Source organism: Stegostoma tigrinum, chromosome 15 (assembly GCF_030684315.1).
Source record: "Stegostoma tigrinum isolate sSteTig4 chromosome 15, sSteTig4.hap1, whole genome shotgun sequence".
NCBI classification, from domain to species: domain Eukaryota; kingdom Metazoa; phylum Chordata; class Chondrichthyes; order Orectolobiformes; family Stegostomatidae; genus Stegostoma; species Stegostoma tigrinum.
In genome coordinates, this window is record NC_081368.1 from 35,933,139 (window position 1) to 35,944,225 (window position 11,087).

General features: G+C 49.5%; 1 pseudogene; it reads left to right on the forward strand.

Annotated features, from left to right (window-relative positions):
* The first annotated feature begins 7,851 nt into the window (after nucleotides 1-7,851).
* LOC125458921 (small ribosomal subunit protein eS6-like) lies at nucleotides 7,852-8,568 on the forward strand (annotated as a pseudogene).
* Nucleotides 8,569-11,087: the final 2,519 nt, after the last annotated feature.

An 11,087-nucleotide genomic window follows, 5' to 3' on the forward strand; every position in this document is an offset into this window, starting at 1 on the left:
TACATCATGGACATTTCAGAGATGACCACAAGACTACTCAGACCCCGAGGTATCAGAGTAGCCCACAAAACAACAGCCACTGACGAACGTAAAGAATCCCTTACTGAAAACTAGTTTTTTTTAAAAAAAGGTGTAATATACAAAATACCATGCAAGGACTGTGAGAAACATTACATAGGCCTAACCAGAAGAAAACTGATTATACACAGATACACAAACACCAACTAACATGACCAATTCTCACTGTCCGTGAGTAGTGAGATAATGAGGGACATAAATTCGACTGGGACATCACATCAATAATTGCACAAGCCGAACAGAGAGACCCCAGAGAATTTCTTGAAGCTTGGTATTCGAGTGGCACTCCATCAACAAACACATTGAATTAGACCCTGTGCACAAACAACTGAGAAGCAAAACAGGAAATAATACCAACCACCCCAGCAAACTGAGACATATAAATAATACACAGGACAGAACACCAACGCTTCAGCGGAGACGCACTGACAATGTTACCTAGCAGGGTGATGAAACATTTACAATCAAACCCACTCGCTCAGCAAGCATGTCTACAACCTCAAATGACAAGGCAATTCTGCATGTAGACAAAATTTTTCTGTACTTCCCTGTCCCTGCTGATGCTTTGGATGCACAATACACTGGATGAAATGGTTTTGATTGGGAAGTTTAAGGATTAATTTTCAGCCTCTACTCTGTTCACCTTACATAGATTAGGGTTTTGCGGTTGGTATCAATATGGGAAAGGAGAAATGAACTAGAATTCTTGCTTCTTGTGTCAATTGTGTGAAATGCAGCTGTGTGAGTGTTCTGTGAAGATCTCTTAGATGTGAGTTCATCCACAAGTGAATAACATTTTGATATGTGTTAATTACGCTGCCACATGAAGGATGTTTTTTTTGGTTGAAATATTGAAAAGTTACTGGCACTTTGGTACTGTCACTAATTAAAACTCACCACAGGCAAGATATTGGGGGAGGTAAACATAGTGTTGGTGGTGTATGAGCTTGTGCCTTAGAGTGCAGAGGAGATTTGTGAACAAAAAGACTTCAGTTATGTGGAGTCATTAGAGAAACTGGGACTGTTCTTAGAATGAAGAGGTTTAATGGAGATGTTCGGGAAAGTCATGAATGGTTTGGTTGGTCAAGGAAACAGTTTTTTTGAGGAAGTAGCAAGCAAGATACAAAAAGTGGATCCTTTAGATGTGGTGAACTTGCATTTCTAAAAAGTGTTTGATAAGATACCAAACTAAAGGTTACCCATAAGATAAAATTCAGTGTTATGGGTAACCTATTAGTATCAGCGAGTTTTGAGAAGTTTTGTAGCTCAGGTTGAGGTTCTGGATGTGAGTTTGCTTGCTGAGCTGGAAGGTTAGTTTTCAGATGTTTCGTCACTTTTTTATTTGAAAAAATATACTTTATTCATGGAATGTATAAAAAAATTAAAACATTTATACACCTACCCAGTCATGCAAGCCGCTCCGGGTTACCCAGGGGGTACGTACACCAACTAAAGGCAAAAACAAAACAAAGAAGGAAAGAAAACAAAGCAAATACTCCCCGCACAGTCCCCGTTGGCCCCCTGACCAGTTGGGGAAGGCGCCAGCTGGGCCTAGCCTGCAACACTCGGTCGGGGTCAGTTCTTTCAGCTGGCAGACCAGCAAGTTGCGGGCAGACCGAAGAGCGTCTTTCACCACATTGATGGTCCTCCAGGCGCAGTTGATGTTGGTCTTGGTGTGCGTCCCGGGAAACAGCCCATAGAGCACGGAGTCCCGTGTCACGGAGCTGCTCGGGACGAACCTCGACAAATACCACTGCATCCCCCTCCAGACCTCCTGCGCATAGGCACGCTCCAGAAGGAGGTGATCGACAGTGTCGTCCCCCCCGCAGCCACCTCGAGGGCAGCGAGCGGTGGTGCAGAGATTCCGGGCATGCATAAAGGATCTCACTGGCAGAGCCCCTCTCACCGCCAGCCAAGCAATGTCCTTGTGCTTGTTTGAAAGTTCTGGCGATGAGGCATTCTGCCAAACGACTTTGGCAGTCTGCGTGGGGAACCACACAACGGGATCCACCCTCTCCTTTTCCCGAAGGGTCTCGAGGATACTACGTGCTGACCACTGCCTGATGGCCTTGTGGTCAAAGGTGTTTCCCTTCTAAAATTTCTCCACGAAGGACAGGTGGTACAGGACGGTCCAACTGCTCGGAGCGTTCTGTGGCAACGAGGCCAGGCCCATCCTTCGCAACACCGGGGACAGGTAGAACCTCAGTAAGTAGTGACACTTAGTGTTTGCGTACTGAGGATCTATGCACAGCTTGATGCAGTCGCACACAAAGGTAGCCGTCAGGGCGAGGGTGGCGTTCGGGATGCCCTTTTCCCCCATTTTCCACATCTTTGTACATGGTGTCCTTGTGGACCCGGTCCATCTTTGACCCCCAAATGAAGTGGAAGATGGCCCGGGTGACCGCAGCGGCGCAGGTCCAGGGAATAGGCCAAGCGTGCGCCACATATAACAGTACCGAAACCCCCTTGCACCTGACAACCAGGTTCTTACCTGCGATGGAGAGGGACCGGAGCATCCACCTGCCCAGCTTCTGCTTCAGTTTGGTGATACGCCCCTCCCAAGTCTTAGTGCACGCCCCAGCTCCACTGAACCAAACACCCAGCACCTTCAGGTAGTCTGTCCTGACGGTGAAGGGGAAGAAGGAGCGGTCGTCCCAGTTCCCGAAGAACATGGCCTCCCTCTTACCCCTATTGACTTTGGCACCCGAGGCCAGTTCAAACTGACCGCAGATGTCCAACAGCCTACTTACTGACTGACGATCAGTGCAGAAGACGGCGACATCGTCCATGTACAGGGAGGTCTTGACCTGAAGGCCTCCGCTGCCTGGGATAGTCATGCCCTTCAGGCTCACGTCCTTCCTGATGGATGTGGTGAAGGGGTCCACACAGCACACGAACAAGGCAGGAGAGAGTGGGCAGCCCTGCCTGACTCCAGATCTGACGGGAAAACTGTCCGATTCCCACCGTTGATTGAGACTGCGCTAACGATGTTGGTGTAGAGCAGCCGGATCCAATTGCGGATGCCCTCCCCGAACCCCAATTTGGAGAGGACGTCCCTCATGTAAGCATGAGAGACCCTGTCGAAGGCCTTCTCCTGGTCCAGGCTGACGAGGCAGGTGTCCATCCGCCTCTCCTGCACGTAGGCGATCGTATCCCTGATGAGCGCGAGGCTCTCAGCGATCTTCCTGCCCAGCACAGCACAGGTTTGTTCAGGGTGAATCACCGACTCCAGGACAGACCTGACCCGGTTGGCTATGACCTTGGCCAGGATTTTGTAGTCCACGTTCAATAGTGAAATGGGACGCCAATTCTTAATTTCTTCCTTCTCCCCTTTCCTCTTGTAAATGAGGGTGATGATGCCCTTCCTCATGGACTTGCACATTTCCCCTGCCCGAAGCACACTAGGTCCTGGCCGACCAGGTCCCACAGGTCCTGGCCGACCAGGTCCCACAGAGCGGAATACAGCTCAACCGGTAAGCCGTCGCTCCCGGGAGTCTTATTCCTCTCCAAAGACTTGAGGGCTCTGGTCAGCTTGTCCAGGGATATCGGCCGGTCCAGCCACTCCCTCGTTCTGTCGTCTAAGACCTCCGTGATAGACGACAGGAACGACTTGGAGGACGTGCTGTCCGTGGACTTCGCGTCGTACAGTCTGGCATAGAAGGATCTGCTGCTCCTCAAAATGTCGGGCCGAGACGACGTCACCGAGCCGTCGTCCTCCTTCAGCCGGCTGAGCACAGAGCTCTCTTTATGCATCTTCTGAAAGAAGAAACGCGAGCACGTCTCATCCTGCTCTACGGAGACAACCCTGGACTGGAAGATTATCCTGGAGGCCTCCGCGGCGAAGAGCGAGGCTTGCTGGCTCCACACCTTGCGGAGGTCCTCGTGACATCGACCCCCATCAACTGCAGAAGGAGCAGGTTCTGCACCCTTTTCTGGAGTCACGACAGCTTTCCCTACCCCTCTCTCGCCTTCCGAACACCCTTGAGGACAAAGAACCTCTTGATGTTCTCCGTCACCATCTCCCACCAGTCGCCCGGAGACTCAGAGGGGTTTCATGGTTCTCCAACCAGCGTACTCCCTCTTAAGCTCCTCGACGTTCTCTGGGGTCAACAGAGTTGTGTTGAGCTTCCACGTCTCCCTGCCGGCCTGCTGGTCGTCCTGTAAGTGACAGTTGGCCAGCAGGAGGTAGTGGTCAGAGAAGAACACCGGCTCAACGCCGGTGGACCTGACTGAGAACGCCTGTGACACAAACAGGAAGTCTATCCTTGAGCGGATAGACCCGTCTGGCCACGACCAGGTGTATCTCCGCTGCGGTCCATCTGCAGGGGTGCTGAAGACGTCGAGCAGCTTGGTGTCCTTCACCGTGCCCATCAGGAATCTAGATGTGACGTCCAGTTGACTCCCCCCACCCACTGTCCCCATGCCGGATCTTCCATCTGCATCAATGATGCAGTTGAAGTCTCCGCCTAGGATGACCGGCCTGGACATAGCCAGCAGGGGTGGAAGCTGCTGCAGGACGGCCAACCGCTCACTCCGTACCGCTGGGGCGTACACGTTGATCATCCTCAGGGGAGCATTCCTGTAGGTGACATCAGCCACTAGGAGGCACACCCCCCCACCACCTCCTGAACTTGAGAGACGGTGAAGTTGCGCCCCTGCAGCAGAATAGCCAGGCCTGAGGAGCGACAGTCGTTACCTCCCTGACCAGATCAAAGGCCCACGGGTCCAGGCGCCCGACCATTTCCCGTACCTGCTGAGGTGCGGTATCCCGCACTCCTGCAGAAACAGGAGGTCCGCCTTGACGGTGGTCAGGTAGGCCAACGTGGACTCACATCTTGCGGTGGACTCAACGCTGTGCACATTAATGCTCGCAACTCGTACCCCCATTGTGGGCAGTGACCCCAGTACCCTCCCCAAGTCCAAGGTCCAGCCCCTCCATTTGTCCCTTCATGCCCATTGCCCAGGCAAACTGCTGGATGCTCTCCAGGCTCAGGAAACCGTCCGTGCTGCCTTCCGGGTGGCATTCCCGCGCCCCACCTCCCCCCCCCACCCCAGTCAGGGGTACGGAGGCAGGAGAGTCCGGCTCTAGGTCAGGCTGGGGACTCGCTGTTTCCTCCTTCCCGCCTGAAAGTTCTGGGGGGGCCTCTCCAGGGCCCCAGAGGCGCATGGCTGGGTGTCGGAGGGAGCCTCAGGACGCCTCCCATCACCTGGAAGCGGGGTGCTGCTTTCCTTCTCCCTTGAGATCTTTAGTTTCTGTTTTGGGCGGGCATCCTCCGAATCTCCCTCGTCAGAGGAGCTCTTATAGCCCCCCTGTAGCTGCCTCTTCCCACCTGATGGTTGCGGTGCCTGGGCCCACCGGCGCGCCTTCCTCCTCGCTTTCCAGACCGTCGTCCACTCCTCTGGGACACCTGTCACCTCCTCCGTCGACTCCGGGTTGTTGGGGGTGGGGAGTGGAGCCTGCAGGGGTGCTTTGCTGGCCCCGGGCCCATCCTGCAGGGCTGGGCCCTCCTGCACGACCTGGCCCTCCTGCACATTAGGGGGGTCCTTGCAGGGCCCTGCTGCCTTCCTCTCCTCTGGGGGGGCTTGCCCCGCATCGCCCCTGCCGGCGACCTGGGCGTAAGTGGTCCCCCGCCGCGGGCATGCCCTATAGAGTTGGCCCGCTTCCCCGCAAAGGTTGCAGCTTTTTACTTGTGGGCAATCCTTTGCAAGGTGTCCCTCCTCCCTGCAGTTCCTGCAAATGGTGGCTTTGCAGTTGGCCGCCACGTGACCTGACCTACCACAGGCATGGCAGACTTTAGGTTGCCCTGCGTAGGTCAGGTAGCCCTTGTTCCCGCCGATCGCGAAGCTGGACGGTGGGTGTGCAATGTTCCCGTCCGCGCCCATCCTCAGCGTCACCTTAACCTGCCTCTTACTGGTCCAGATGCCGAAGGAGTCCATGATGTCAGTTAGGTCCCCTTCCACCTTCATGTACCTTCCAAGGAAGATCAGGACATCAACTGCTGGCACATGCGGGTTGTACATGTGTACAATCACCATACGGCTCCTCTGCGCTGGCATCACGAACAGCGGGACAGCGGTCAATACAGAGAGGGGGCCCTCACCTCCTTTCTCCTTGAAAACCTCCAGGAAGCGCTCGCAAAGCTTGGCACTCCTGAAGGTTACATCGTAGAAACCTCCTCCGGGGAAATCCTGCAGGCAGTAAATGTCCGCAGCAGCGAACCCACAACAGTCCAACAGGACTCTCTTCATGAAGAAGGTGCGGTCCACAGGTGCACCTTCATCCACCTTCTTCACGGAAACACGGATGGTGTTCCGGACCCCCTGACCTGGGGCACGAGCACTTGCTGCAGCCATTGTTGCAGGTTGGCTGCTCCCCTGATCCAGCGTTAGGCCAAAGCCAGCATCCATCAGTTGCAAGGGTGCACAGCCAACCCGACGTCTTCCTTCCACCTCCAACACAGTCATGCTCTCCTCTTCTCAGTCCACAAAGGAGTGGATCTTTATTGTGTTCCGGATGTAAGCTGGTTCACTGAGCGAGAAGGTTCGTTCCCAGACATTTCGTCACCATTCTAGGTAACACCAACAATGAGCCTCTGATGAAGCGCTGGTGTTATGTCCCTCTACTATCTACCATCCTCTGAGAAAAAGAACAGGAAATGACATCACCAATACAGGAAATGATGTCACCAACCCAAGGAAACCTAAACAGATAAATAGAAAGAGGGACATAACATCAACGCTTCATTGGAGGCTCACTGTTGATGTTACCTCAAATGGTGACGAAACGTCTGGGAACAAACCTTACAGCTCAGCGAGCAAACTCACATCCACAACATATTAGTATGGATAAGGGATTGATTAGCTGATAGGAAGCAGTACAAGGATAAATACCCTTTTTCCATTGGCAAGCCGTAACCAGTGGAATGTCACTAAGATCAGTGCTACCCTACAGACTAGTCAAACAATGGTTTGCCACAGTTATCTTTGTGGAATCTAACACCACCGTCATCGACTTTGGAAATGACTGTGTCCGAGTGAAAGAACAGGTGGAGAGGGCAGGTTGCCTTGTTGGTAAGAAATAATATTTAGTCAATAGCAAGAAGTAATGTAGAGTTGGAAGGTATGGAATCTATGGGCAGAATTGAGGAACTGAAGGAGAAAAGACCCTGATGGGAGTTGTGTATAGGCTAACTAGCAGTAGTTAGGATGTGGGGAAGGAAATAAATCAGGAGTAAGAAAGTCACTATAACAATAATCACAGGGGACTTCAATATGCAAGTGGATTGAGAAAATCAGGTTGGTACTGCAAGTAAGAATTGGAACTTCTGGAATGTCTGCAGGATAGTCTTTTTGGAGCAGCTTATGATAGACTCCATTAGGGAACAGGCTTTTCTGGATTTGGTGATGTGTAATGAGGTAGACTTCATTAGGGAGCTTAAGGTGAAGAACCCCTCCGGGACAGTGGCCATAATATGATGGAATTCACCTTGCAGTTTCAAAGGGAGAATTGGAAGCAGATGTAATGGGACAACAATTCAGAAAAGGTAACTACAAAGGCATGAGGCAGGAGTTGACTGGAGTTGATTAGAAGGAGACCCTAGCAGGGAAGAATGTGGAACAGCAATGGTGGGGGTTTCTGGGGGGTAAGTGGGAGGGAACAGCAGAAATTCATCTCCAGGAAGAAGAAACCTACTAAGGAGAGGACAAGGCGACCATGGCTGACAAAGAAAAAGAGGCAGCAGCAGCAGTTGGAGTGGTTGCTGCTGATTTTCCATGAAGCTCAATATCTCTTTCCCAGCTCCTGGCTGCCAGAGATTATTGAAGTGGATAATGAGTGAAAGCTGTGGAACTTTCTGCGAAAGACTCATGACCACTGAGGTAGCTGTGGACTGCCTTTGGAGATGAATGGAAGTGATATGTTGTGCTCATCAGTGGTGGCAATGATAAGCAGGGATTCCCTATGAAAGAAGATGTCTTAACTGATGGCCATGCCCACCTGGCAAGGGGCATTCCTGCTTTCAGCCCAGGATCAGGCAAACAAATTAAAATCTGAATGTGACTGCGCTGTTGATGCCAACCTCTGTGACCTCAATTTAGTTATTAATAAGAGGTGAAAATGACATCCCTACTCCGACAGAAAATACTGCGCCTCACTGTCTTGGACTGAAAAGGGCTAGTAAAGCCTATAAACTGTTCGACCTGTCGAAGGAGGATGATGAGTGTGTTGTAAGGAGACCTCTCAGCAAGAAAGGGAAGAAGTTGAGAACCAAAACTCCCAAAATCCAGAATCTGATAATTCCCTGAGTTCTCCAACATGCGTTGCCCTGAAGAAACAACATAAAAGAACAAGGGAGCTGCAGGAGAATATGCCAAGCTTCTGTCCAAAAAAATGAAGGAAGCTAAGGAAAACTTCAGGAACAGATCACCAAGAAATGTCATCTTTCTCCAATGAGGGCCTCCACATCAAAATCTGAATCTAGCTGCAAGTAAAAAAAGTATTGGTGGGATAGACAAGATAAAGAAACTTTGTATGCTCTTTCTTTCAATTTTTTTTGGTAACTCCAGTGTAGATTAGTGGGGAGCCAAAGCACTCAGAAGTCTTTTAAAAACTAGCAGGATTACTTTTAAAAAGAAGCGATAAGGGGAAGGAAGCTGAAATGTGTGAGTAAGTGAGCTAGTAATATTAAAGAAGATTATGGAAGAGTTTTTTAAAATAACTAAAATGTAAGAGAAGCAAAAGTAGAACATTGGACCACTGGAAGATGAGGCTGTAAAAGTAGTAATGGGAAACAAAGAAATCACAGAGGAACTGAATAGGTACTTTGCATAAGTTTTCACAGCGGAAGAAACTGCAGCACAGTGGAACTTTGAGAGTCAGGGAGCAGAGATGAGTGTAGTGGCTATCACGAAAGAGAAGTGCTGGGGAAGCTGAAAGTCTGAAGGTAGATAAATCACACAGACTAGATGGACTACACCCACTACACCCCACAGTTCTAACAGAGAAAGCGGAGGAGATTGTGGAGGCATCGTTGGTGAACTTTCAGGAATCGCTGGCGTTGGGGACAGTCCCAGAGGACTGGAAAATGACTAATGTAACATCTCTGTTTAAGAAAGGAGGGAGGCGGACGACAGGAAACTGTTAGCCTGACCTCTTATTGTGATAAGATTTTAGAGTGCATTGTTAAAAATGAGATTATGTTGCACTTGGAAGTGTATGGTGAAATAGGGTTGAGTCAGCAGAGCTTCATTAATGGGAGGTTATGACTCCAAAATCTGCCAGAATTCTTTTGAGGATGTAACCAGCAAGTTAGACAAATGACAGCCAGTGGATATGATCAATTTGGATTTCCAGAAGGCCTTTAATAATCTACCCACAGGAGGCTGCTAAGGAAAAATGAGAGCCCATGGGGTTATGGGCAAGGTACTGGCATGGATACAGGATTGGCTTACTGGCAGGACAGAGAGTGGGAGAGAGAGAGAGAGAGAGTGTGTAGGGATATAGGGGTCTTTTCTAGCGTGACAGCCGGTCACTAGTTGAGTCCAGTAGAGGTCAGTGTTGGCACAGAACCATTCACTTTATACATAAATGATTTGGACAAAGTAGTTGAAGGTATTGGTGCAAGTTTTCAGATAACACTAATAGGTGGAGGGACAGGTAGTGTTAAGGAAGTGAGGAGGCTGCAAAAGGACTTAGGCACGCTAGGAAAGTGGGAAAAGGAGTGGCAATGGAATATGGTATGGGAAAGTGAGGTTTTGCATTTTGAAAGCAAGAATAGGCGTGGCATGGTGGCTCAGTGGTCAGTCCTGCTGCCTCACAGCGACATGAACCCAGGTTTGATTCCACCCTCACGGAACTGTGTGTGTGGAGTTTGCACGTGCTCTCCGTGTCTGCACGGGTTCTCTCCAGGTGCTCCGCTTTCCTCCCATAGTTGAAAGATGTGCAGGCTAGGTGGATTGGCTCTGCTAAATTACCCATAGTGTTCAGAGATGTGTAGATTTGGCGGGGGGTGGGGGGGATGGGTCTGGGTGGGATGCTCTGATGGTTGGTGTGGACTTGTTGGGCTGAAGGGCCTGTTCCGCACTGTAGGGATTCTATGATCTATGAAAGCCCTGATTTTTCTCCTCTATAATTCAGTGGTGTTGAAACTAATTATAACATCCTAATTACAGGCCTGGCTGATTATCAACTAACTCATGTGGCATACTCATGAAATCCGGCCATTTAGGAAATTGGTGACTAATGAGCCTAACCCTGTTTTTTAAATAAATGTGTTGCCCATTGTTCACTCAATATCCTATTTTGTATAAAGCGCCCTTTGGCCACCTGCACCTCTGACCTGAGTGCTAAATCAGCCACTTGGAATTGTGAGTAGTGTTAGCTAAAGGGCTATGGTGGGAGAGCAATGATATTTTTATTTGCTTTCACTATTTGAAATATACAGATTTTGATTCATTTTACCATGTTCCCTAGGGGTGCCTTTGAGTGGTTAAAGGATTTGTGCCTGGATTTCATTGAAAGTGGAGAGAATGCAGGATTTGGTTTGTGATGTTTAATAGCTGCCTCCCTGACCATTCAGATTGACACATTCAGATTGGTCTTTTGGGCAAAGAGATACTTGTTGGTTGTGAACTCGTGCAACATTGCTTTCAGGAAAGGAAGGTTGAGTAAATGTGAAACTGAAGTTTTCTTTTGAAAGAAATGGCAATTATTCATTGAAGAAGAAGCAGAATGCTGTCTTTGTAAAACAGACTGAAACAATTGTTTACAATAATGGGCATCCTACACAATTTGACATTTGCCAAAAGATTCTTTTGTATTAGATTTGTCCTTCGAGGTGATGAATTTGCAACATGCTTTCCTATTTTTGTTCAAGATCTAAAGGAGAAAGATGAAGGAACGTTGGAGGCAGAATCACAAATGAACATTTGCCTATTGCATATCTTAATAATTATAACCAATTACATTTGTGAGAAACTGTTGGTTGAAATGTTGCTCGACACAAGTTACA